At 43.3% G+C, this 25,773-nt stretch overlaps 1 long non-coding RNA gene across 2 annotated transcripts in view; it reads right to left on the bottom strand.

The window, feature by feature from the left end:
* Window positions 1-20,062: 20,062 nt before the first annotated feature.
* The window catches only part of LOC103878451, a 76,848-nt gene continuing 71,137 nt past the window's right edge, over window positions 20,063-25,773 (bottom strand). For both annotated transcript variants that reach the window (XR_004177814.1, XR_001895988.3), the window contains one exon: window positions 20,063-20,749. This is a non-coding gene — a long non-coding RNA (uncharacterized LOC103878451). The remainder of the gene's footprint in view (window positions 20,750-25,773) is intronic.

The raw sequence follows: 25,773 nt of genomic DNA on the forward strand, positions 1-25,773 counted from the left end.
GCCACAAAATGTCTACTCTGCCTATGTATTAGGGTTTTCACGAGACTTGTTACACATTCATTCATTCATTCATCAACAAATGTTTCCCAAGTACCTTCTCTGTGCTAGGCACTGTGTTAATGCTGGGGCACTGCTATGAATAAGGAGTTTTCCAGGTGCGGTGGCTCATGTCTGTAATCCCAGTGCTTTGGGAGGCCAAGGCGGGCAGATCGCCTGAGGCCGGGAGATCGAGACCAGCCTGGCCAGCATGGTGAAACCCTGTCTCTATTAAAAACACAAAAATTAGTCTGGTGCGATGGCAGGCACCTGTAATCCCAGCTACTTGGGAAGCTGAGGCAGGAGAATCACTTGAACCTGGGAGGCAGAGGTTGCAGTGAGCCGAGATCGCATCATTGCACTCCAGCCTGGGCAACAGAGTGAGACACTGTCTCAAAAATAAATAAATAAGTAAATAAATAAATAAATAAGGAGTTTCATCTAGTATATGAGACAGCCAGGTTTACAGGCAGTTACACATAGTACAACTGTTATCAAAAGAACCAAGCACAGAGTGCTATAAGAGCACATAGGAGCAGGGGCACCAAGTCTATCCTCATGGAATCAAAGAAGGGTGACAGTAGTAAGAAATCAACATGGTGAAGAGGGCTGGGGAGGTGGGTGGGCAGAGAAGGGGAAAATGGTACAGACAGAGGTAACAACATGTGCAAAGGCCCAAAGGCAAACAAAGACAAGGCATATTGAGGAACTGCATGTTATTCAGTATGGCTAAGACTAGGAAGAAGGATGATGGCAAAATTGAAGACTGGAGCCCCAGCGAGAATCCAGGCCATAACGGGACTCTGCACAAGCATGGATATTTTGGAGAATTTTATCAGAACCAAAACAAAGGAGGCAGTGGAGACGGGGCAAGGTTAACAAGGACATATCAGAGGTATATCTAGAAATAGGGAAAAACTGATTAGAGAGGGTTTTGGATGTCTTGTTAGGGGGTTATACTTCACTAGTGTGAATGAATAGGTACTCAAAGAATTTTAAGCTGGGCAATGACCATCCCAGCACAGAAAAAAACAAATTGGAAAGAGACAAAACAAGAGAACAAGAGAGTTGTTCATTAAGCCAAGAGAGGAAGAATGGGTGGCTTGAATTAAGAATAATGATGGTCATGGATCAGAGAGACAAGTTCAGGAGATACTTAGGAGACAGTGTGTTGTGACTAGGGAACACAGGAGAGGGAGGTGGGAGGTCTGAAGGACAACTCCCAGGGTTGGGCCTGATCAGCTGAAATGATGTTGGTGTCATTCATGGGCACAGAAAGCCCAGCAAGGAGATCAGATTAGAGGGAAAGATGACATGTTAAATTCTGGCGGAGAACAGTGTCCTGAAAATCAAAATTGCCAGCTGTCAAGCCATGTTGCTGGGGAGACATCAGTGTGTTAAAGGCTTCCACTGATGAGTCTTTTTTTTTTTTTAAGACAGAGTTTCACTCTTGTTGCCCAGGCTGGAGTGCAATGCCACAATCTCAGCTCACCACAACCTCTGCCTCCCGGGTTCAGACGATTCTCCTGCCTCATCCTCCCAAGTAGCTGGAATTATAGGCATGTGCCACCACACCCAGCTAATTTTGTATTTTTAGTAGAGACAGGTTTTCTCCATGTTGGTCAGGCTGGTCTCAAAACTCCTGACCTCAGGTAATCCACCTGCTTCGACCTCCCAAAGTGCTGGAATTACAGGCATGAGCCACCATGCCCCGCGATGTCTTTAATGATAGCTGTCTTTTTCCACATCAGTGAAATTATAATAATTAATGGATAGGATTTCCTTAATCTTACACTCTTCCACGCATGTTTCTTAAGTTTTGTATTCTGTTTCTGCTTGTTTACAATTATCTAGCTCAAGATAAAATTCTATGCTTAGTGAGTGTTCAAGATTGGGGTCTGTAGGAAGCAGACTCTAAGACAGAGTTTAATGTGCAGGATATTTATTAAGGAGAGTCCTTGGGATCAACATCTGTGGAAAGGCAGTGGAAGCAGTACTGGGTGAGGCAGAGGTCAAAGGCAGTGTGGGCCAATGACAGCCTTGGACAACCCCACAAGGAGCTCTGGAGCTAAAAACAGTCTGTCAGGGTTGTCCCATGCTAGACTGAAATGGCCAGGCCTCTATACCCATCCCAACCACCCACTGTGTGTGGGCCATCCCGAGAACGGTGTACTTGGGCAAGGCAGTTTTCTGCAGTTGAGATAATCCCTGATAACTAAAGACTGTCTGCGGACCACGCTTCCAGCAGCTGAGCCAATACATTCCTCAATGAAGGGGAATCAGAGCAGTGCACCTCCATGCCACAAATCCATGCCACAGGGTAATTATAGGTCTGTATTTCTTTCCTTTTTTTTTTTTTTTTGGAGATGGAGTCTCACTCTGTCACAAGCTGGAGTGCAGTGGTGTGATCTCAGCTCACTGCAACCTCCATCTCCTGGTTTCAAGCAATTCTCCTGCCTCAGCCTCCCAAGTAGCTGGGACTACAGGCACATGCCACCACGCCTGGCTGATTTTTGTGTATTTCTAGTAGAGATGGGGTTTCACCGTGTTGTCCAGGCTGGTTTCGCACTCGTGAGCTCTGGCAATCCGCCTGCCCCAGCCTCACAAAGTGATAGGATTAGAGGCGTGAGCCACCGCATAAGTCTGTATTTCGATATCTCAACATCCTCAGAGGACACCCTGCCAGCCAGGAAATATGCCACCCTGAGCAAGTTTGAGAACTTCTCCCCTTCCTGTATTCTTTTAGTAAACATTTATTGAGCACATTTTTTATGTCAGGCACTGGGTCAAAGGCAGACAATACAGAAATAGCCTTCTTCGAAATTATAATCTAACGAGGGAAACTTTAAAACATAATAATCAACATCATCATCATACAATTAAACAAAGTAGTTTCCCATAGAGATAAGCACTCTAAAGGAAGTGAGGCTGGGTGTGGTGGTTCATGCCTGTACTCCCAGAACTTTGGGAGGAGAAGGTTGGGGAATCACCTGAGGTCAGGCGTTCGAGACCAGCCTGGCCAACATGGTGAAACCCCATCTCTACTAAAAATACAAAAATTAGCCAGGCGTGGTGGCGTGTGCCTGTAATCCCAGCTACTTGGGAGGCTGAGGCACCAGAACGGTTGAGTCCGGGCGGCGGAGGTTGCAGTGAGCTAAAATTGCATCACTGCACTCCAGCCTGGGCAACTGAGGGAAACTCTGAAAAAAAAGAAAAAAAAAAAAAGAAAGAAGAAAGGAAGGAAGGAAGAAAGAAAAGAAAAGAAAGAAGAAAAGAAAAGAAAAGAAACGAAGGGAGAGAAAGTGAACAGGGTAACTGGGATGAGTCTCATTACACAAAGTGTCCAGGGAAAGCCCCTCTAGAAGCCACCTCATTCCTGGGCTCAAGGCCCCTTCATCTTCAAAGCCAGCTGTGTGGCATCTTCTCTCCTCTCTGATCTCTGCTTTTGTCCTTATATAGTCTCGCTCTCACACCAATCCTCCTGCCGCCTCATATAGAGGCCCTATGATTACATCAGGCACACAGGAATAATCCAGGATAATATCCTTGTCTCAGAATTCTTTTTTATTTTTATGAGAGGGGGTCTCGCTCTGTCATCCAGGCTGGAGTACAGTGGCGCCATCTCGGCTTACTGCAAGCTCCGCCTCCCGGGTTGACACCATTCTCCTGCCTCAGTCTCCCGAGTAGCTGGGACTACAGGCGCCCGCCACTACGCCTGGCTAATGTTTGTATTTTTAGTAGAGACGGGGTTTCACCATGTTGGCCAGGACGGTCTCAATCTCCTGACCTTGTGATCTGCCCACCTCCCAAAGTGCTGGGATTACAGGCGTGAGCCACTGCACCCAGTCAGAATTCTTAACTCAATCACATCTGTGAAGTTCCTTCTGCTATATAATGCAATATATTCACAGGTTCTGGTATTAGGGTGTGGAAGCCTGGGGGATGAGGGCAGCAGTATTCAGACTACCATATTCAATTGCCTCATCTTTGTTTTTTGTTTTTGTTTGTTTGTTTTTGAGACGGAGTTTTGCTATATTGCCCAGGTTGGAGTGCAATGGCGCGATCTCGGCTCACTGCAACCTCTGCCTCCCGGGTTCAAGCTATTCTCCTGCCTCAGCCTCCCGAGTAGTTGGGATCACAGGCGCCCGACACTGCGCCCAGCTAATTTTTTGTATTTTTAGTAGAGACGGGGTTTCAGCATGTTGGTCAGGTTGGTCTCCAACTCCCAACCTCATGTGATCTGCCCACCTTGGCCTCCCAAAGTGCTGGGATTACAGGCGTGAGCTACCGCACCTGGCTCAATTGCCTCATCTTTAAAATGGGTGTAATAACAGGTCCGCCCTATATGGTGGTTGAGAAAATTAAATTCGTATAAAATGCTAAGAACACTACCTGGCCCAAAGAAAATCCTCAACAAATGTTAGTAGCTGTTTTTACCATGTGGACTTTTTTTTTTTCTTTTTTTTTCTTTTTTTTTGAGACGGAGTCTTGCTCTGTCGCCCAGGCTGGAGCGCAGTAGAGTGATCTCCGCTCACTACAAGCTCTGTCTCCCGGGCTCACGCCATTCTCCTGCCTCAGCCTCCTAGTAACTGGGACTACAGGCACCCTTCACCAGGCCGGCTAATTTTTTGTGTGTGTTTTTAGTAGAGATGGGGTTTTACCCTGTTAGCCAGGATGGTCTTGATCTCCTGATCTCGTGATCCGCCTGCCTCAGCCTCCCAAAGTGCTGGGATTACAGGCGTGAGCCACCGCGCCCGGCCCCATGTGGACTTCTTTATCTACCCCCTGAACTTCATGCCTAAGGTTTCTTAGTTCTGCCCCTGATGATTTCAAATGTTTTCACAATCATCTCTTTGTCTTCAGTTTTGGTCTTCTTATACACATATCCCTACAACCCCCACTCACCACCCTCTATACCACCATCGGATAGAAACAAAATAATCACGTTTCATTAATTCATCCACTCAATCAATATGTAGCAGGCATCTACCAATGCCAAACACATGCAATTACTGTCCTCATGTCCAATTCCTCTGCCAGCTGGACTTCTTCAGCCAGGTGTTGAATCCTGTTTATCTCTTTCCACCAGCAGTTTACAGTCCCTGGACTAAACTAGAAGCTCAATAATGCCTAATGAATGAGTTAATGAATGGATGAATCTAGTTATAACATTCTATAGTTCTATGATTCTATAAGGACAGGAGCCCTATTAAATTCTCATCAGCGGAACGTATTTGCATTATTTGTAAGGCAGTTGAAATGCTGTAAATATTCACCACTGTAGTCTGGTGCCTCCCCAAGAAGCGTAACTTAAGCCATCTTAACCAGACTGCACAGAGACACTGTTGCAGAGAGAGCAACTGGGTAAGCTGACAAAGAGGCAGAATCAAGGAATGTCGCGACCATTTTGGTTAAGATATATTTTCTCTCTTTCAGCATAATCTCATTTCCTCTTCACCACAAAAATTTAAAAAAATGAAAAGTAAGATACTGAGAAGGGCCTTTCTCAGTGCTCCCCATTCAAGAGTGCCTGCCAAACCAATTAATACCTCCTGAATGTTATCTCCCTGCTATGTTAATGTTATGTTAATAAATGCAATTAAGATAACATTCAGGAGGTGTTAATTGGTTTGGCAGATGTACATGAATAAGAAGCACAGATATTTTGCTTTCCCTATTTATGGAGGCAGGAAGTGACACAAAGTTGGACAAAAGGAAACTTAATTTGCCTCCAGTCTCTTTTGATACCACTTAGGCCTTTTCTGTTAAGTAATATATGGGATTTTTTAAAATGCTAATTTAGATGGTATTACAAAGATGAAGCGATTGTCAAATATTGCAAAAACACTGAAATTGTCTTTTGCCACAGGAATTAGCATGATGTTTACTCTCTTGAAAATGCTATATATGCCATATATGCTATATATACACATACACACACTCTCTCTTTTAAATGTGTCTATAGCATATATGCAAATGAGCTCTCATGCTAATCTATGAAGCAGATTGTTCCAGAAGACTAACTTCTAGACTATTCTTGATGTAATTAGTCTTTAATGTATTCCAGTGATTTAAGAGCTAATGGTTCTTTTATTCTAACTTACCATAAGATGGTGGCTTTTACTTTTTGTGTTGGAGATTACACACACACACACACACACACACACACAACAGTACCTTACTTTGCAAAACAGAGGTTTTCTCTGAAATGAAGCCTAAATTTGCATAGACTTGGAGCAAAGAGAGATTACATCGCCTTGCCATCGCTTTGCCATCAAAGACATTGTGTTCATTTCTGGAAAGTGGCACTTGCCTGAGCGTCACGTGGCCTTGGTCAGGCTTAGCCCTCCCAGGGCTTTATCAGGACACAGCTCTGGTAGGAGTCCCACTAAGATCTGAGATAGAAGAGGACGTCAGTGTACAGACCCATGGAGGTGCCTTTCAGTTTTGGAGGGCAAATTATTAATGTCTACTCTGCAACCCAATGGGGAAAACTAAACGGAGACACTATTAAAGACTTATTCAACCTAGACTTCAAACAAATTGGAAGTGCATTACCTCAATTCCAAGACGCCAACTGTAAAATGCAGCTGCTCTTTAATAAGGGTTTTCCAGGAGGAGAAAAAAAAGAAGGGAAAAGAGGATGAAGAGAAGGAAGAGAAAGAACACATTACATTTTATATTTATTGCGAGACTGAAGTCCAACGGCAGACATGCTAAAATGTGCATCTCAAATTAAAGAATAAGCTGGGCATGGTGGTATGTGTTTCTAATCCCAGCTACTTGGGAGGCTAAAGTGGAAGGGTCACTTGAGCCTAGGAGTTTGAAACCAGCCTGGGCAACATATCAAGACCCTGTCATACCCCCACCCACCAAAAAGGAAAAAAAGAATATTATGTATTACCTAGAAAAAAGTAAGAGTAAGTAGCCAGAGCATAGTCACTGCTCCGGTCCAGGAACAGTGTTTTCAGCCAGTATCTGTTGTGTAATCCGCAGAGAATGCACCAATCCTGAGAAACATATGTAAGTTTGTTTGCTGAATGCCCATCTGTAACCCTTGCATGTCCCTTCCTCACTTTTCTCAGTGAAATTTCCTTGACTCTTACATATAGAATATTGGGAGTGTTCCTAGCTTTCAACCTGTGGGTATTGGTCTTAAGTGATAAGGAATTACTGTTGCTCTCCAGTGACAATGTTAGAAGAAGATTGTTGCGAAATACCTTTTTAATCTATGAGCATGTGTGTACAAATGTAACTGCAATATTTTCCGGTAACATAGAATCATTGTGGCTCAAATTCTTTAGGTTTTACAGTCCTGGCTTTCCTCCAGGCTAAGGAGGTAGAAGAACCCTCCCAAGTGCAGTGACGCTGACTCAGTGTTTAGGGGCAGTCCCCACTTGGCTGTTGGCCTTGGTTGTCTCAGGTGGCAGCAATGCCTGGACACCAATTCCAGTGAGAACCTCTTTCTAGACTATCCTGCTGTATCCTTTAGGGGAGTGTTGCTTACACTGGATACCTCCCCCTGCACTGCCCTAAAAGCTTAGGAGGCTGCCTGAAGATGAGATTATGCAATGAACTCTCATGCTCAAAGCAATGAACTTTAGTCAGGAGGTTGACAAACATTTTCAGGCTATTTCCTTTTAAGTAGGGTATCTTCGCTTATGGCAAAGATAGCAAATAGATTATATCTGAGTGCTAGGGACTGAATTGTGACACTCCAAAACTTGTATGATAAAGCCCTAACCCCTCATACCCGAGAATGTGACTGTATTTGAAAAAAAGGTCTTTTAAAAAGATGATTTAAGTAAAAGAGGCAATTAGGGTGGGCCCTAATCCAATCTCACTGGTGTCCCTTGTAAGAAGAAGAAGAGAGACACCAGGGATATGTGAGCCCAGAGAAATGGCTGTGTGAAGACAGAGCCAGAAAGCAGCCATCTAAAAGCCAAGGAGAGGCCTTAGGAGAAATCAAAACTGCCAACATCTTGCGCTTGGACTTCCAGCCTCCAGAGCTGCGAAAAATAAATCTCTGTTGTTTAAGCCTCCCAGTCTATGGTATTTTGTTGTGGCAGCCCTGGAAAACTAATACACTGAGTGGTTGCTGTTGGCTGCCTGCAGCACTACATTTAAAAGGATTCTGGCAGTGGGGAGCAAAGGCATGAAAGCAGAGGGGTGGAGCACACAGCAGATATCAGCCACCCTTACTCCATGAGGTGAATGGGGAAGGTTGGACCACCTATAAATGCACCTGTATATAAAAACAAACATGAAAGTACTGCATTAGAAAAAGCTGGGTCATACTCAACGCTGTTTACACATTCCACCCTCTAGTTAAAAACATGGCCAGGTGCAGTGGCTCATGTCTGTAATCCCAATGCTTTGAGAGCCCAAGGTAGAAGGATCATTAGAAGCCAGGAGTTCAAGACCAGCGTGGGCAACAAAGCAAGACTTGGTCTTTATAAAACAATTAAAAAAAAATAGTTAGTCATGATAACACATGCCTGTAGTCCCAGCTACTCAGGAGGCTGAGGCAGCAGGATTGCTTGAGTTCAGGAGTTTGAGGTTACAGCAAGCTATAACCTCAAAGCTCTATTGGCCAGGCTGGAGTGTATCACAGTACTATACTCCAGCCTGGGCAATAGAGTGAGATCTTCTTTTTTAAAAAAAGATAAAATGTGTGTGTCAACATCAGGTTCCTTAACTTTCACAAAAGAATGTCCATCTTACCACCAACTTTGCCAATTACTAAGCACTGCACTGCAAAGGAATTGCATCAACAACCCAGAATAGCTGCTTTTCCTGTCAGGAAGAAAAACTGGAAACTTAACTAATAATATTAGGTGGGAAATCAATAAATATTCTTTATAAATACATGAATTTCACTTGATGATTTCATTTTTTCTTTTTTTGAGGTGGAGAATCACTCTGTCGCCCAGGCTGGAGTGCAGTGGGGTGATCTCGGCTCACTGCAAGCTCCGCCTCCTGGGTTCACACTATTCTCCTGCCTCAGCCTCCCAAGTAGCGGGGACTACAGGTGCTCACCACCACGCCCAGCCAATTTTTTGTATTTTTTAGTACAGATGGGGTTTCACCGTGTTAGCCAGGATTGTCTTGATCTCCTGACCTCATGATCTGCCTGCCTTGGCCTCCCAAAGTGCTGGGATTACAGGCGTGAGCCACCGTGCCTGGCCGTATTTGTTATTTTTTGAGAACACTCATGTTTAGCTTCATTTCTCCCTCCATAGGATTTTGGAAAACCAGTATTCCTTCCTTAAAGGATTTGTGATCAAAAGCCGTAAGTTGTATATTTATGAAGGAGGGCCTATATGAGAGCCTAGTAAGGTTGCTTGATTTTTATTTCATTTATCTTTTAATACTTGCATTCATAATTTGGGGTGTGTTTTTAAAATTTAACATATACTTTTGGTTCTAACTAATCTTAACTGAAAAAGTGGATAACTGGGTTTGGGGTTTTTTGTTTATTTGTTTGCTATAGTTTAATGTGCCCCTAATGAATAAGTGTATTAATTTGCAAACGTTCCAATGGGGTGCACAGTATTAAAAGTGGCTAAAAGTCCAAAAGAGATCTTGGTATAAAAATACCAGAGACTTGGACCGGATGCGGTGGCTCAAGACTGTAATCCCAGCACTTTGGGACGCTGAGGCAAGTAGATCACGAGGTCAGGAGATCGAGACCATCCTGGCTAACACGGTTAAACCCCGTCTCTACTAAAAATGCAAAAAAAAAAAAAAAAAAAAAAAAAAAAAAAAAAATTAGCCAGGCGTGGTGGCAGGCACCTGTAGTCCCAGCTACTTGGGAGACTGAGGCAGGAGAATGGCATGCACCCGGGAGGCAGAGCTTTCAGCCAGCAGAGATCGCACCACTGTACTCCAGCCTGTGTGACAGAGCTAGACTCTGTCTCAAAAACAAAACAAAACAAAATACCAGAGACTCACAGGGCACAATGGCTCACGCCTGTAACCCCAACTCTTTGGGAGGCTGAGGCCAGTGGATGACCTGAGGTCGGGAGTTCGAGACCAGCCTGACCAACATGGAGAAACCTCGTCTCTACTAAAAATACAAAATTAGCTGGGCATGGTGGCTCATTCCTGTAATCCCAGCTACTCGGGAGTCTGAGGCAGGAGAATCGCTTGAACCTGGGAGGTGGAGGTTGCGGTGAGCTGAGATTATGGCATTGCATTCCAGCCTGGGCAACAAGAGCGAAACTCCATCTCAAAAAAAAAAAAAAAAAAAAAAAACCCCAGAGACTCTTGCCTGATGGACCCATCCTCCGTTACTCATGAACAAGGAAGAGGGGACAAGGGTGTGGTTATGCAACGTTAGAACTTCAGAGAAACTTTTATTCCACTTAGTCTATTATTTGTTTTGTTGTTGTTGTTATTGTTGTTTTTGTTTGTTTGTTTTTTTGAGATGGAGTCTTGTACTGTCACCCAGGCTGGAGGGAAGTGGTGCTATCTCGGCTCACTGCAAGCTCCACCTCCTGGGTTCACACTATTCTCCTGTGTCAGCCTCCCAAGTAGCTGGGACTACAGGCGCCCGCCACCACGCCCAGCTAATTTTTTTTTTTTTTTTTTTTTTTTTTTTTTTTTTTGAGACAGGGTCTCACTCTGTTGCCAGACTGGAGTGCAGTGATGCAATCTCGGCTCACTGCAACCTCTGCCTCCTGGACTCAAACGATTCTCCTGCCTCAGCCTCCTAAGTAGCTGGGACTACAGGCGTGTGCCACCACGCCCGGTTAATTTTTTGTATTTTTAGTAGAGACGAGGTTTCACCACGTTAGCCAGGATGGTCTCAATCTTCTGACCTCGTGATCTGCCGCCCATCTTGGCCTCCCAAAGTGCTGGAATTACAGGCATGAGCCACCATGCCTGGCCTCCGCTTACTCTATTCTTGACCAAGAGAACTAGCCACATATCACCAATACAAGTAAACCCAATTTGGGCAATTCAAGAAGAACTCAAGAACTCAAGCAGGCCACTTGTATCCCTTTCACACATTTGAATCTTCCTTACCTGTCCTCTCTAACTATTCATTGCTTTCTCCAGCCCAGAGCCTTTCATGTTCCCCTACTATATAGTCCTGCCAACACCATGCACTTGATTAGGTATCTACATTCTTTTCTAAAAGAATTGTAGTTTCCACTAGGTCAAGCGGCATAGGGGATTAGATCCTCTCCTCCAAGCTTACTGCATTTGTGTGATTTTCAACCTAAAGCCATCTTTTTACTATTTACAACTCTATTTTTAATTTAGATACAATAAAATTTACTTTTTTGATATATAGTTCTAAGAGTTCTGACAAACGCATAGGGACTGTGAAAATAAGTAATTCAAAAATCTAAGCTGGTAATATTTTGAACCTAAAGGGAATGTGTTTATGGGACCAGAGTCATGTAAACAGACAGCTATAACTTGGGCAGCTGTAACCTTTGTTTCTTTGATTATAGATGAGCCTTTTTCCTTACATACATTGTTTTGTAAAATGTTGTGAATGACTTAAGTGCACCAGGGGATACCTCATTTCTCTTCACTGTTGATCTTTATTATAGATTAATTTTCTTCTTTCCTTTCTCACATAAAGACTTCGTGACTGTCACGTTGTCTAGGATGGAATGTTAAATATGTGCTTTTCAGTAGGAAAGAAAAAAAGCCATATTTTAAAAAAAACTGTAACTAAATTGTTGTCACTCATAAACCAGCCTTATATAAAAAAATTGTAATCCTACTAAATTTCTTTGCTTTTGGCCTATATGTGAAAGACGTTAAGTTTTATTTATTAATATAATTTTTTTTTTTTGCAATGGAGTCTTGCTCTGTCGCCCAGGTTAGAGTGCAGTGGTGCGATCCCAGCTCATTGCAACCTTCGCCTCCCAGGTTCAAGCGATTCTCCTGTCTCAGCCTCCCAAGTAGCTGGGATTACAGGTGCCTGCCACCATGCCTGGCTAATTTTTGTATTTTTAGTAGAGATGGGGTTTCACCATGTTGGTCAGGCTGGTCTCGAACTCCTGACCTCATGATCCACCAGCCTCGGCCTCCCAAAGTGCTGGGATTACAGGCGTGAGCCATTGTGCCTGGCCGATGTTAAGTTTTAATTCTGGAGCACTGACCCCCACTTCTCTGATGTCCATATCTCCTGGAGGGCCATTCCTAGCTTTTCTCTCGAATAAACTTTTAAAAACTGGATTCTGATCCTTTTGATTATTTCAGGTTGACAAGACATATAACCAAAACCATAATCAAGGCACAAAAGAGTTCCATTACTTCCCCAAACTTCCTCAGACTGTTTTTAGTCAAACACCCCTCCACGTCCACACACACGCACACAACCGATCACGGAAAACAACTGGTCTGTTCTCCATCTCCGTATCTTCAGCTTATACAGAATGACATATAAATGGAATCACACGGTATGCAAACTCGGGAATTTGGCTTTTTTCACTTAGCATAATGACTTTGAAATTCATCCATGTTGTTGCATGTATCAAAGTTTGTTCTTTCTATCGCTGAGTAATATTCTACTGCATGAAGGTACCAAAGTTTGGCTATCCATTTGCTCATTAGAGAACATTTGGGCCGGGCATGGTGACTCATGCCTGTAATCCCAGTAGGATTTTGGGAGGCTGAGGCTGGTGGATCACCTGAGGTCGGGAGTTCGAGACAAGCCTGCCAACATGGAGAAACCCAGTCTCTACTGAAAATACAAAATTAGCCAGGTGTGGTGGCGCATTCCTGTAATCCCAGCTACTCGGGAAGCTGAAGCAGGAGAATCGCTTGAACCGGGGAGGTGGAAGTTGTGGTAAGGGGAGACTGCGCCATTGCACTCCAGCTTGGGCAATAAGAGTGAAACTCCGTCTTAAAAAAAAAAAGAACATTTGGGTTGTTTCACTTCACTTTGGGGCAAATACAAATAAAGCTGCTATAAACATTCTTGTACAACTTTTTGTGTGAACATAAGCTTATAATTCTCTAGGATAAACAGCCAACAGTGGTATGGCTGAATCATATGGTAAATATATGTTTAATTTTATAAGAAACTGTAAAACTTTTTCGGAATGGCTGTACCATTTTGCATTCCCATAGCAATAAGATAATTCCAGTTGTTATGCAACTTCATCAAGACTTGGTATTGTCACTTGTCTGTTTTTTATTTTAGTTATTCTAATACATGTAGAGTATATCTCACTGTGATTATAATTTGCCTTTTCCTAACAGCGACTGCCTAATGATGTTGAGAATTTTTCGATGCACTTACTTGCCATCTGATATGGTTTGGCTCTGTGTCCCTACCCAAATCTCATCTCGAATTGTAATCCCACATGTCAGGAGAGAGACCTGATGGGAGGTGATTGGATCATGGGGGTGGTTTCCTCTGCACTGTTCTCATGATAGTGAGGGAGCTGTCACGAGAGCTGATGGTTTTAAAAATGTTTGGCAGTTCTTTGTTTGCCTCTCTCCTGCCACCGTGTAAGACATGCCTTGCTTCCCCTTTACCTTTCACCATGATTGTAAATTTCCTGAGGCCTCCCCAGCCATGTGGAACAGTGAGTCAATTAAGCCTCTTTTCTTCACAAATTACCCAGTCTCAGGTAGCATCCTTATAGCAGTGTGAAAATGAACTAATATAGCATCTATGTGTTTCCTTTGGTAAAGTAATGGTGTTTGACAATGTTGACCTGTCTCTTCTTGAACTCCTGACCTCAGGTGATCCACCCGCCTCGGCCTCCCAAAGTGCTGGGATTACAGGCGTGAGCCACTGCGCCCAATTGGCTTTTTTTTTGGCTTATAGTTGAGTTTTGAGAGTTCTTTATATGTTTTAAGTTCAAACCCTTTGTCAAATATATGATGTGTGGATATTTTTTTCCACCCTGTGACTTGTCTTTTTATCCTCTTAACAGCAACATGGACAAAGTCAAAAATTTTAATTATGGTAGTCTAATTTATCTATTTTTCTCATATAAATCTTGCTTATGGTAGCATGTGTAGAAAATCTTTGCCAACTCAAGGCCATTAAGATTTTTTTCCTAGATTTTTTTCAAAACCTTTATGTTTTACATTGAAGTCTATTATCCATTGTGGGGTAATTTTGTCTAAACTGTGAAGTATAGGTCAAGGTTCATTCTTTTCTTTCTTTTTTTTGCACATGGATGCCCAATTGTTCAAACACCAGTTTTTGAAGACGGTATTCATTCTCTATTGAATTGGCTTTGTACCTTTTCCAAAAATCAACTGACCATATTTTTGTGAATCTATATGAAGTCTCTACTCCATTTTATTGAACTGTGTGTCTGTCTGCTCACCCGTATTTCATTGTCTTGATGACTGTAGCTTTATTCCAAGGCCTGAGATCAGGTAGTATGAGTCCCTCAACTTTGCTCATTTTCAAAATTGTATTGGATATTCCACATTTTTGCCTTTCCATTATACTTTTGTTTTTCTTTTTTGAGACAGGGTCTGAGTATATTGCCCAGGCTAGAGTGTAATGGCTCAATCTCGGCTCACTGCAACCTCCGCCTCCTGGGTTCAAGAGATTCTCCTGCCTCAGCCTCCTGAATAGCTGAGATTTCAGGCAAGCACCACCATGCTTGGCTAATTTTTTATATTTTTAGAAGAGACAGGGTTTCACCATGTTGGCCAGGCTGGTCTCAAACTCCTGGCCTCAAGTGATCTGCCCACCTTGGCAACCAAAGTGCTAGAATTATAGGCGTGAACCACCACGTCCAGCTATCCATATAAATTTTAAAATTAGTTTGTCAATAGATACAAAACCCCTGCTGGGATTTTGGTTGGAACAGCATCAAATCTATACATCAAACTGGAGGGAACTGACATCTTAACTATATTGAATTTTTCAATTATGAAAATAATATTTCTTTTCTTTTCTTCCTCTTTTTTTTTTTTTTTTGGAGACGGAGTCTAGCTCTGTCACCCAGGCTGGAGTGCAGTGGTATGATCTCGGCTCACTGCAACTTCCGCTTCCCAGGCTCAAGCAATTCTCCTGCCTCAGCCTCCAGAGTAGCTGGGATTACAGGCACACACCACCACGCCCGGCTAATTTTTGTATTTTGGTAGAGAGAGGGTTTCACCAGGTTGCCCAGGTTGGTCTTGAACTCCTGACCTCAAGTGATCCGCCTGCCTCAGCATCCCAAAATGCAGGGATTACAGGCATGAGCCACCATGCCCAGCGAAAATAATATTTCTTTATTTCATCACTGTTTTGTAGTTTTCCACATACAGATCCTGGTAACTTTATATCCAAATATTTTTTTCTTTCCATTTTTTAGGTATTGTAAATGGTACTAATTTTGATTTTTGTTTCCTGTTGTTTATTGCTATTATGTGAGAGTACAGTGGCCTTTCTTAGGTTTTTTAGGTGAAAACAGATTACTGACTTGAGACCTTTCTTCTTTTTTTTTAGAGATGGGACTTCACTATGTCACCCAGGCTGGAGTGCAGTGGTGCAATCATAGCTCACTGCAGCCTTCAACTCCTGGGCTCAAGCAATCCTCCTGCCTCAGCCTCCCAAGTAGCTGGGAACACAGGCACATGCCACCACATCCAGCTAATTTTTTGGTTTTTGTAGATGGGGTCTCACTATGCTGCCCAGATTGGTCTCGAACTCCTGGCCTCAAGCGATCTTCCTGCCTCAGCCTCTCAAGTAGCTGGGATCACAGGTGCAAGCAACCATGCCTGGCTCAGTTAAAAATATTGTATAACTTCCTAGTAGGTGTCTTCTTTGACACATAAATTATTTAGTATATTTTTATTTGCAAATATTTGATGGTTTTCCAGGTATCTTTATTATTAGTTTCTAGTTTAATTCTGTTATGAACAGAAAACATACATTTATAGTATATCTTGGTGAATACTCAAGGTGCAATTGAAAAGAGTGTATTTTGCTGTTGTGTGAGGTGTTCTATAAATGGGAACTGGTTGCTCAGGTGTTCTGTATATTTGTTGGTTTTCTGTCCACATTTTCTGTTAATTAGTTAGAGATGTTTCAAGTTCTCTATATTAAATGGATTTGTCTATTACTCCTCTGAATTTATAATATATTTTGGAACTCTGTTGTTAGGTGCAGAGATATTTAGGATTTATTTTATTTATTTATTTATTTTTATTTATTTTTTTTTGACAGTGTCTCACTCTGTCATCCAATCTAGAGTGCAGTGGCATGATTTTGGCTTACTATAACCTCCACCTCGCAGGCTCAAGCAATCCTCCTGACTCAGCCTCCCAAGTAGCTGGGACTCCAGGCATGTGCCACCAAGCCCAACTAATTTTTGCATTTTTTGTGGAGATGGAATTTCTCCATGTTGCCCAGGCTGGGTTTTTGTTTGTTTGTTTGTTGTTTTTGTTTGTTTTGGTTTTTGTGCCCAGGCTGGAGTGCAGTGACGCCATCTCTGCTCACTGCAAGCTCTGCCTCTCGCCTCCCGGGTTCACGCCATTCTCAGGCCTCAGCCTCCCGAGTAGCTGGGACTACAGGCACCCGCCACCATGCCCAGTTAATTTTTTTGTATTTTTGGTAGAGACGGGGTTTCACTGTGTTAGCCAGGATGGTCTTGATCTCCTGACCTCGTGATCCGCCCGCCTCAGTCTCCCAAGGTGTTGGGATTACAGGCGTGAGCCACCGCGCCTGCCCCCAGGCTGTGTTTTATAATGAATGTCATCATTGATTCATTGGTATATGTTGTATTTCTGTCTCTGACCCCTCCACTGGTGTCTGAACTTGTATATCAAACTACAAACTTAGTATATCAACCGAGTGGCCTCATAGGCATTTTAAACTTCAGAGCAAACCAGAACTCTTTCTATCATAGTTTTCTGCTTTCAAAATACCATTCAACCAATTGTGCAGGCCCCAAACTTTAGTGTCATCCTTTATTCTTCTCTTATCCTCACACTCCACGTCCAATCCATCAGCATCCCAACTCTACCTGCAAAATATATCTTGAATGTGTTTACTTTTCACCTCTGAATTCTTGGCACCCTAGTCCAGGCTACCATAATATCTCACCTGCACTAAGGTGACCATCTCCTTACTGGTTTCTCCTTGCACTGGGTCCCTGTTCATACTATTTCCATTTTGGGCGGGGGGGGGGGGGTTTGTTTTGTTTTGTTTTGTTGTTGTTTTGAGATGGAGTCTTGCTCTGTCGCACAGGCTGGAATGCAGTGGCATGATCTCGGCTCACTGCAACCTCTGCCTCCTGGGTTCAGCCGATTCTTCTGCCTCAGCTTCCCAAGTAACTGGGACTACAGGCGCCTGCCACCATGCCCGGCTAATTTTTGTATTTTTAGTAGAAACGGTGTTTTATCACATTGGCCAGGCTGGTCTCGAACTCCTGACCTCGTGATCCACCTACCTAAGCCTCTCAAAGTGCTGGGATAACGGGTGTGAGCCACTGCACCTGGCCTCATACTATTTCTCATATAGGAGCCGAAGTATACTTTGGTTGTTTTGATTAAAGAATAATTTTAAGGCCAGATGTGGTGGCTCATGCCTGTAACCCCAGCACTTTGGAAGGCTGAGGCGGGTGGATTGCTTAAGGTCAGGAGTTTGAGACCAGCCTGGCCAACATGGCAAAACCCCATCTCTACAAAAATACAAAAAATAGCCAGGTGTGGTGGCACACGCCTGTAATCCCAGCTACTCAGGAGGCTGAGGAAGGAGAATCGCTCAAACCTGGGAGGTAGAGGTTGCAGTGAGCCGAGATTGCACCACTGTACCCCAGCCTGGGCAACAGAGTGAGATCCTGTCTGCACCCCCTACCAAAAAAAAGAAGAATTTTAGTAGGAATTGGATCATGTTTAGCTTTAAAACTCTGCAATGTTTTGGGTCCCCATGCTTACCTGTCTTCTGTTTCATTCCCACTCTTGGCCCTAGAGTTAGGCCCTATCTTAACGTGGTATTTATCACCCCGATGCATGTCTTCCCACCTCTGCTATATATGTCTGCTCAGGTCGCCATCACAAAATACCACATAGTAGGTAGCTGAAACAACAGCTCTGGAGGCTAGAAGCCGAAGATCAAGATGCCAGGAGGGTGGTTTGGGTTAAGGCCTCTCCTTCTGGCTTTTAGACAGCTGCCTTCCTGCTATGTTCTCTCATGGCCTTTCCTCTGTGGGCATTGAGGAAGACAGAAAGAGAGCACTCTGGTAGCTCTCCCTGTTTTTATAAGGACCCCAGTCCTGTGAGATTAGGGATTCACCTTATGACCTCATTTAGCCTTAATCACCTCCATATAGGCCTTATCTCCAATACAGTTACTTTGGGGGTTTGGGCCTCAGTGTATGAATCTGGCGGGGAACACAATTCAGTCCATAAGAGTATGTATCCCTCAAATATAGGCAGGCAAATAAATAGGCAGGTAGGCAGGTAGATAGATAGAGTTACACTGTGGTAAAAGATTATCTAACTATATTATATTTACATCAACTAATGAAACCTAAGGAAATTGCTATTAGTAATTTTCCACTTAATAGTTGTGCTATCCTCCACCAAAAACTCATATTAATCATGTTTTCAAGAACTGTTTCCAAGTTCTAGTTTTACAAAATCTATATGTGAATTCAAATTACAAAGTAGTAAAGTCACCTCTGAGACTTCATTATATGATTTACACAACATGATGGAAATTATGATTATACAATTTTATATTCTCCATCTTTATATCCATATACTTGAAATCTCTCCCATCTGAAATAAGTATTCTGTGATCATACGAATTAAACTTTAAAATGTTTCTCAGTCCAGGCACAGTGGATTACACAGCTGTAATTCCAGCACTTTGGGAGGCCAAGGAGAGCAGATCACTTAAGCCCAGAAGTTTGAGACCAGCCTGGGCAACATGGTGAAACTTTGTCTCTACAAAAACTTAGCCGGGTGTGGTGCACACCTGAAGTCTCAGCTACTCAAGAGGCTGAGGTGGAAGGATTGGTTGAGCCCAGGAGGTAGAGGCTGCAGTAAGCCAAGATCGTGCCACTGCACTCCAGCCTGGGCAACATAGTGAGACCCTGTCCAAAAACAAAACATGTTTTTTAGAGGTTTAAGGATGGGATGAAGAGACTCAGCCTTGGTAATACTGTGTCACATGAAATAGTCTATATCAGAGAGAATACATTCTAGTATTCAATAGCACAGCAGGGTGACTATAGTTATCAATAATGTATTATATATTTCAAAATAGCTGGAACATTTGGAATGTTCCCAACACAAAGAAATGATATCTATTTGAGGTAAGAGCTATCCCAATTATCCCAATTTGATCATTACACATTGAATGCATATATCAAAATATCACCGGTACCCCATAAATAGGTCACAATTATTGCTGCTAACTTAAAAAAATTTCAATTTCTTTCAGGAATGAAGCCAAGAACGTTATTTCTAATAAAAAGGAAATGTGGATTGAGCACACCTGCAATCCAAGCACTTTGAAAGGCCGAGGCAGGAGCACTGCTTAAGCACAGGAGCTGGAGACCAGCCTGGGTAACAGAGTGAGACCCCATCTCCACAAAATAAAATAATAAAAAAATTAGCCAGGCATGGTAACATGCACCTGTAGTCCCAACTACTTTCGGAGGCTAGAGATCTGGGAGGATTGCTTGAGCCACTCAGGAGATTCAGAGTGCTGCATCTGTAAAATGCGGGTGATCAGACCACCTAGTTTTCAGGGTTGTTTTAAGGATTAAATAAGTGAATGTACATGAATATCCCTTGAGAAGTGTAATGCAGTGATGTTCATGTTTGCTCAGTTCAATAAACATTTCTTTAATAACTAATAGGGGTGGCAAACTCAAAGGACTACAGGTAACAGGTAACGTAAATGCATGCAGCAGGCAGGGCTCCATGCCTCAAGGAGTGGGGAAGGTGCGTGTCTGGAGACCTGGAGCTCACAAGCCTGTCTGAGGACAATCTTGGCTCAGCTCCAGTCTACAGTTTCCACCTCAGAAAAAGATCTAGTTTTGGCCAGATGTTTGGATTTTTCAAGAAAAGCTAGAAAATATGATCATTTCAATGTGAAATCTTTTTATTTTTAAATGTTGCCAACTAATTTTTAGAAATCCCTTTGTGGGTGAAAACACAATACTCATCTACCAGCTGAATTTGCCCCACAGACCTCCAGTTTTGCCTACTATGTGCCACATACCATGGGAGGCCCTAGGAATGCAAAGAAAAAATATATAGTCCGTGGTGGACATGGAGATGCAACTGCCTTGATCCCCTTTTGAGAAAGGATGTGCTGCCCAGCTGCAGGGAGCGCTGTCAGCAGACGGCCCTCAGCTGTCAGCCTCTTCAGGTACTGCTTCAGCTGCAGAGCTGCATCACTCATGGTCACGCCCCTTCCTGGTTGGCCCATACCTAATAATGGGTGGTGGCAGGGGTATAAAGACCTAGCTACCTCACACCAATTCAGAACAACGGAAGGCCATTCCAGCTCCAGAGCTCTTCACGGTGTCAGGTGAGACAGTTGTCAGGTTTGCATCAGAGCTTCACTTCACCTTAGGTCCATTCCTGTTTCCTTGTCTTCCTTTCCACAGGTGATGACCCAAAGGCCCACATACATATTTTGGTCACTAAACTCCATCTCAGAAGCAGCTTCCTGGGGAATCCAGCATGCAGCATGATCCTTGAACTCAGGGAACAATTTGTATGATGAGCCAGGTGGATAGATGAATTCAATACTGTGTGAGAAGTGCTAGGATAGACACATAAAGAAAAAGCGATAGGAAGGGAGGAGAAGTACACCAATTCAATCAATGAGGCTCAAGTTCTTCCTGGAGTGAATAATCTTGAGATAATTTTGAAGGTTTTTAAGCATATAAAGAAGGAAGAACAGGCCAGGCTCAGTGGCTCACACGTGGGATTTGGCTCAGTGCTGCCAAATCCCATCACTTTGGCAGTCCAAGGTGAGAGGATCACTTCAGGCCAGGAGTTCAAGACCAGCCTAGGCAACATAGTGAGACCTTGTCGTTACAAAAAAAAAGAAGAGAGAAGAAAGGAAAGTAGAAAGGAGAGGAAGAAGGAGGAGGAGGAAGAGGAGGAGGAGGAGGAAGAGGAGGAGGAGGAAGAGGAGGAGGAGGAGAAGGAAGAGGAGAAGAGAGGAGGAGGAGGAGGAGAAGGAAGAGGAGAACAGAGAAGGAGGAGGAGGAGGAGGAACAGGTATTTCAGGCAAAGCAAACACTGAAAGCAAGCAGTAAATAGACATCCAAGAAACAGACGCCATATACATGGAGGATCAGCAGCAGTTTGGTACTAACAGAGCTTAAAATATTAAGTTGGGAATGGGCCTGAGATGAAGTTGAAGAGAAAGTTTTAACTTAAGAACTTGGCCTTGATTCGGTAGATAAAGTGAACTGAAAATTTTTCCTCCTAGTTTACTAAACACTTATTCTTTCTTTCCTCCAATAAGCTTTATATGTTGGTCCTTCCTGGAGTCCATTTTCATTCAATAGGCATTCCTTGAGAAGTTTCATCTTCTATCATAGTTGAAAATCTAGACATGAGCACCCAACTCATCTCCACGTAAATGGCCCATAGGAATCACAAATTCAACATGTCCAAAATCAAGTTCATCACCTGATTCTCCTACACCTCATCTTTCCAAATTTCCTACCTTAGTGAATATTAGCACTGTCCACCCAATTGCTCAAGCTAGGGTCCTAAGCATCAGTCTTGGTTCCTTTCACTCCTTTACACTCCAAATTCAGTCTTTTTTAATGTGTCCTATAAATAATCTCACTTTAATATATTTCTGATCACTCCATAGCCAGTGCCACTTCTTTAGTTCAATCAGAGCTCTTTACAGTTGGCTCATTTGCCTCTAGTCTTATCCCCTTTCAAGTCTATTCACCAAATAACTGCAAGAACAATCCCTCCAAAGCACACATATGATCATATCAAGCTTCAACCTAAAGTCCTCCAGGGGTCTCCATAATCTTTGAGATAAAGTCCAAAGTTCTCAACAAAATTCATCATCTGATACTGATTTCACACTTTCTGCTTCACACACAATGTATTACTTTCAATTCCTCCAGCTCTTTATGCCCTCTTTCACTCCAGAACTGGTACCAGCTTGCCCACATAGTCTGAAATTTCTTTCCCTGGCTGTCTCTACTCTCCTTCTCTTCACCTGGTTAACACCTGTTAGTCGTTCAGGGATTAACGTATGTGTTGCTTTCTCTACCACCTTTACCCCTATTATAAGCTAAATGCCTTGTTTATAATTCTGCCATTGCACCTATCAATCTGTACTTCTGTCTCTCTTCTGTCACAAGATACAACTGAATGCAGAGAACATATCTATTCATTCCCAAATGTCCAATGCTTAGCACAACATCATTTCCAAATAAATGAATGAACGAAATATATTTTATTTCTAAATGTTCCCTCTGATAGCAATGTGACTAACTGTTTCAAGAGGAACTCACTAGAGGCCAAGAGACATGTTATAAGAGGCAGTGATGACCTAAACCAGAAAAGTGGGAGTGGCAAAAAAGTAGCTATATGGAGAAATAGCTTACAGATAAAATCAGCAGAATTGATGATTGGATATTGGGGCTAAGGAAAAGGTTATGGTATGAAATAATTTTTGGATTTCTGATTTGGGCACCAGGATAGTGATATCTTAACTAGGATACAATATGAGAGGAGAAGCAGGTTGGATAAAGGGCATAGCGACGATGAGTTTTAATGAGTTTGCTCAGGGCACGTTGAGGATGAAGTGCATATGGAAAGACCAGGTGGATTTATTTTGACTTTGGCATATGGAGTGGGGGGAGTAGTAAAAACCATAAATGAAATGGTATGATGAGCTGGGCATGGTGGCGGATGCCTGTAGTCCCAGCTACTTGGGAGGCTGGAGAATGGTGTGAATCCAGGAGGCTGAGCTTGCAGTGAGCTGAGATTGCGCCACTGCACTCCAGCCTGGGTGACAGAGCAAGACTGTGAAAGGAAGCAAGGAAGGAAGGCAGGAAGGAAGGCAGGAAGGCAGGAAGGAAGGAAGGAAGGAAGGAAGGAAGGAAGGAAGGGAGGGAGGGAGGGAGAGAGAGAGAGAAAGAAAGAGAGAGAGAAAGAGAGAGAGAGAGCGAGGGAGGGAGGGAGGGAGGGAAGGAAGGAAGGAAAGAAAAAGAAAGAAAGAAAGAAAGAAATGGCATAGTGAGGGCGAGCGTGGTGGCTCACACTTGTAATCCCAGCACTTTGGGAGGCTGAGGCAGGCGGATCACCTGAGGTCAGGAGCTTGAGACCAGCCTGACCAACATGGAGAAACCCTTTCTCTACTAAAAATACAAAATTAACTAAGCATGGTGGCACATGCCTGTAATCCCAGCTACTCAGGAGGCTGAGGCAGGAGAATCGCTTGAATCTGGGAGGAGGAGGATGGTGTGAGCCGAGATCGCGCCATTGCACTCCAGCCTAGGCAACAAGAGCAAAACTCCATCTCAAAATTAAAAAGAAAAAAGAAGAAATGGCATGGGGGAACAGCTGGTGTAAGGAAGAGGTCAAGCACAGTGCCCTGGGAACATCAACTTTGTTACAGGTTAGGCTAGATTTCTTCTTTTTGCCCCCTCCAGATCCACTGTCCATCCCACCCCAGGAGACTGACCTATATGGACTAAGCCAATGGGCTTCCTTGCCCTCTGGTTTTGCTTTGGTTTAGCTCATGAGAAAGACTACCAGTAGATAGAAGGAGAGAGGAGAATGACATCCAGGTATTTATTCTCCAGCTCACTCTCTGCTTCATCCCTTTACCAACTACCTCTCCAAGTTCCAGCAATGGCCCTCCCTACCTATCAGGGCCAGGTGTGGTAAGGAAGGCTTGCTGATACTAGCCAGGGGTACTGTCCTAGTCCTTCTTACTTTTCCTAAGCCATACACACTTTTTAAATAACTCTTTTATTAAAATCTCCCCAATTACGGCCAGGCGTGGTGGCTCACACCTGTAATCCCAGCTCTTAGGGAGGCCGAGGCGGGCAGATCACCTGAGGTTGGGAGTTGGAGACCAGCCTGACCAACATGGAGAAACCCCATCTCTACTAAAAATACAAAATTAGCCAGGCATGGTGGCACATGCCTATAATCCCAGCTACTCCAGAGGCTGAGGCAGAAGAATCACTTGAACCCAGAAGGCAGAGGTTGCGGTGAGCCGAGATCGTGCCACTGCACTTCAGCCTGGGCAACAAGAGTGAAACTCCGTCTCAAAAAATAATAAATAAATAAATAAATAAATAAAATCTCCCCAATTATTCAGCTTGAAAATGCCATCATTTTCCTAAAGAGACCCTGAGTGATAAACAAAGGATGCTAGGAAAGAGAGGCAAACTAATCTGATAAACGAACTCTATCATGGTGCCTTAGTAGATTACTCTTCCCAAGTAAACAGAGTTATCTGAAAACTAAAGAATAACCCTAAAAGTGGAAATTTCAGGCACCAGGACGAAGGAGGAAGTGGTTGATAGCTAGAATGAATGTAACGGCAAACAACTTGGAAATTCTTAAGGATTAAATTCCAACGAGGCATATTCCAAAGGGCTAAATAACTCTACATATAAGTCACTTCTAAGTGCCTGTGGTGACATGGTCTCATATTATAATAAACTTTGTAAGAGTTAATAATAGCAAGGGTTCCAAATAACTGAGTATAAAATACTGGTGTGTGGGGATCTAAAAGGATAGCAATCTTGCTAACTTAATGGGATCCAACTAATGGGGTCCAACAGCTGAGCATCAACATAGCACAAAAGATAGGCAAAAATATTAAGAGAAATTCAGCTGTCTGCTCCATTGGAACCACAAAGAAGTAATATTAACATATTCGGTTGTATTAAAGATAGGATTTTGACATACATGTATATGGCCTCAACATTATTTTGAATACATTCAAGCTGGACAGTGGCCTTTATTGGAGTTCTTCAGATTGTAAAATGTAGGTCACGCTGACTCTGGGCCAGTTCTGTGATATCCCCTTCCCTGTCTGTATCCTCCTGGTCATCTTTACTGCTCCACAATGTCTGACTCCCTTCCTACATGAGCCCTCTAAACAGATTCTACTTCATTCTAGGCAGCTGTTGTCGTAGCTACAACCCCTCAGGACCCTTATACTGCCAGCTTGTTTACGGAAATTGGCTAGATTACAAATTTAATTTGTTTTTCTATGATTTAACCCTGCAAGAATGTAGAAAAAAAAAAATAGTGGGGGCAACTCAAGAACAATTAAAATGTCAGCTGGGCACAATAGCTTGTGCCTGTAATCTCGTGATTCTGGAGGATCAATTGCGGTCAGGAGTTTGAGGCTGCAGTGAGCTATGATGGTACCAGTGCACTTTAGCCTGGGTGACAAAGTGAGACCCTGTCTCTAAAAAAAAAATTCTTTTTTGTTTTTTGAGACGGAGTCTTGCTCTGTCGCCCAGGCTAGAGTGCAGTGGTGGGATCTTGGCTCACTGCAAGCTCCACCTCCTGGGTTCATGCTATTCTCCTGCCTCAGCCTCCTGGGTAGCTGGGACTACAGGCGCCCACCACCACGCCTGGCTAATTTTTTGTATTTTTTAGTAGAGACAGGGTTTCACTGTGTTAGCCAGGATGGTCTTGATCTCCTGACCTGGTGATGCGCCCGCCTCAACCTCCCAAAGTGCTGGGATTACAGGCGTGAGCCACCATGCCCAGCCAAAAAAAAATTTTTTAAGGAACAATTAAAATGTCAACGTGTTTAGAAAGAGACCTATT

This window comes from Papio anubis, chromosome 13, assembly GCF_008728515.1.
Source record: "Papio anubis isolate 15944 chromosome 13, Panubis1.0, whole genome shotgun sequence".
NCBI classification, from domain to species: Eukaryota; Metazoa; Chordata; class Mammalia; order Primates; family Cercopithecidae; genus Papio; species Papio anubis.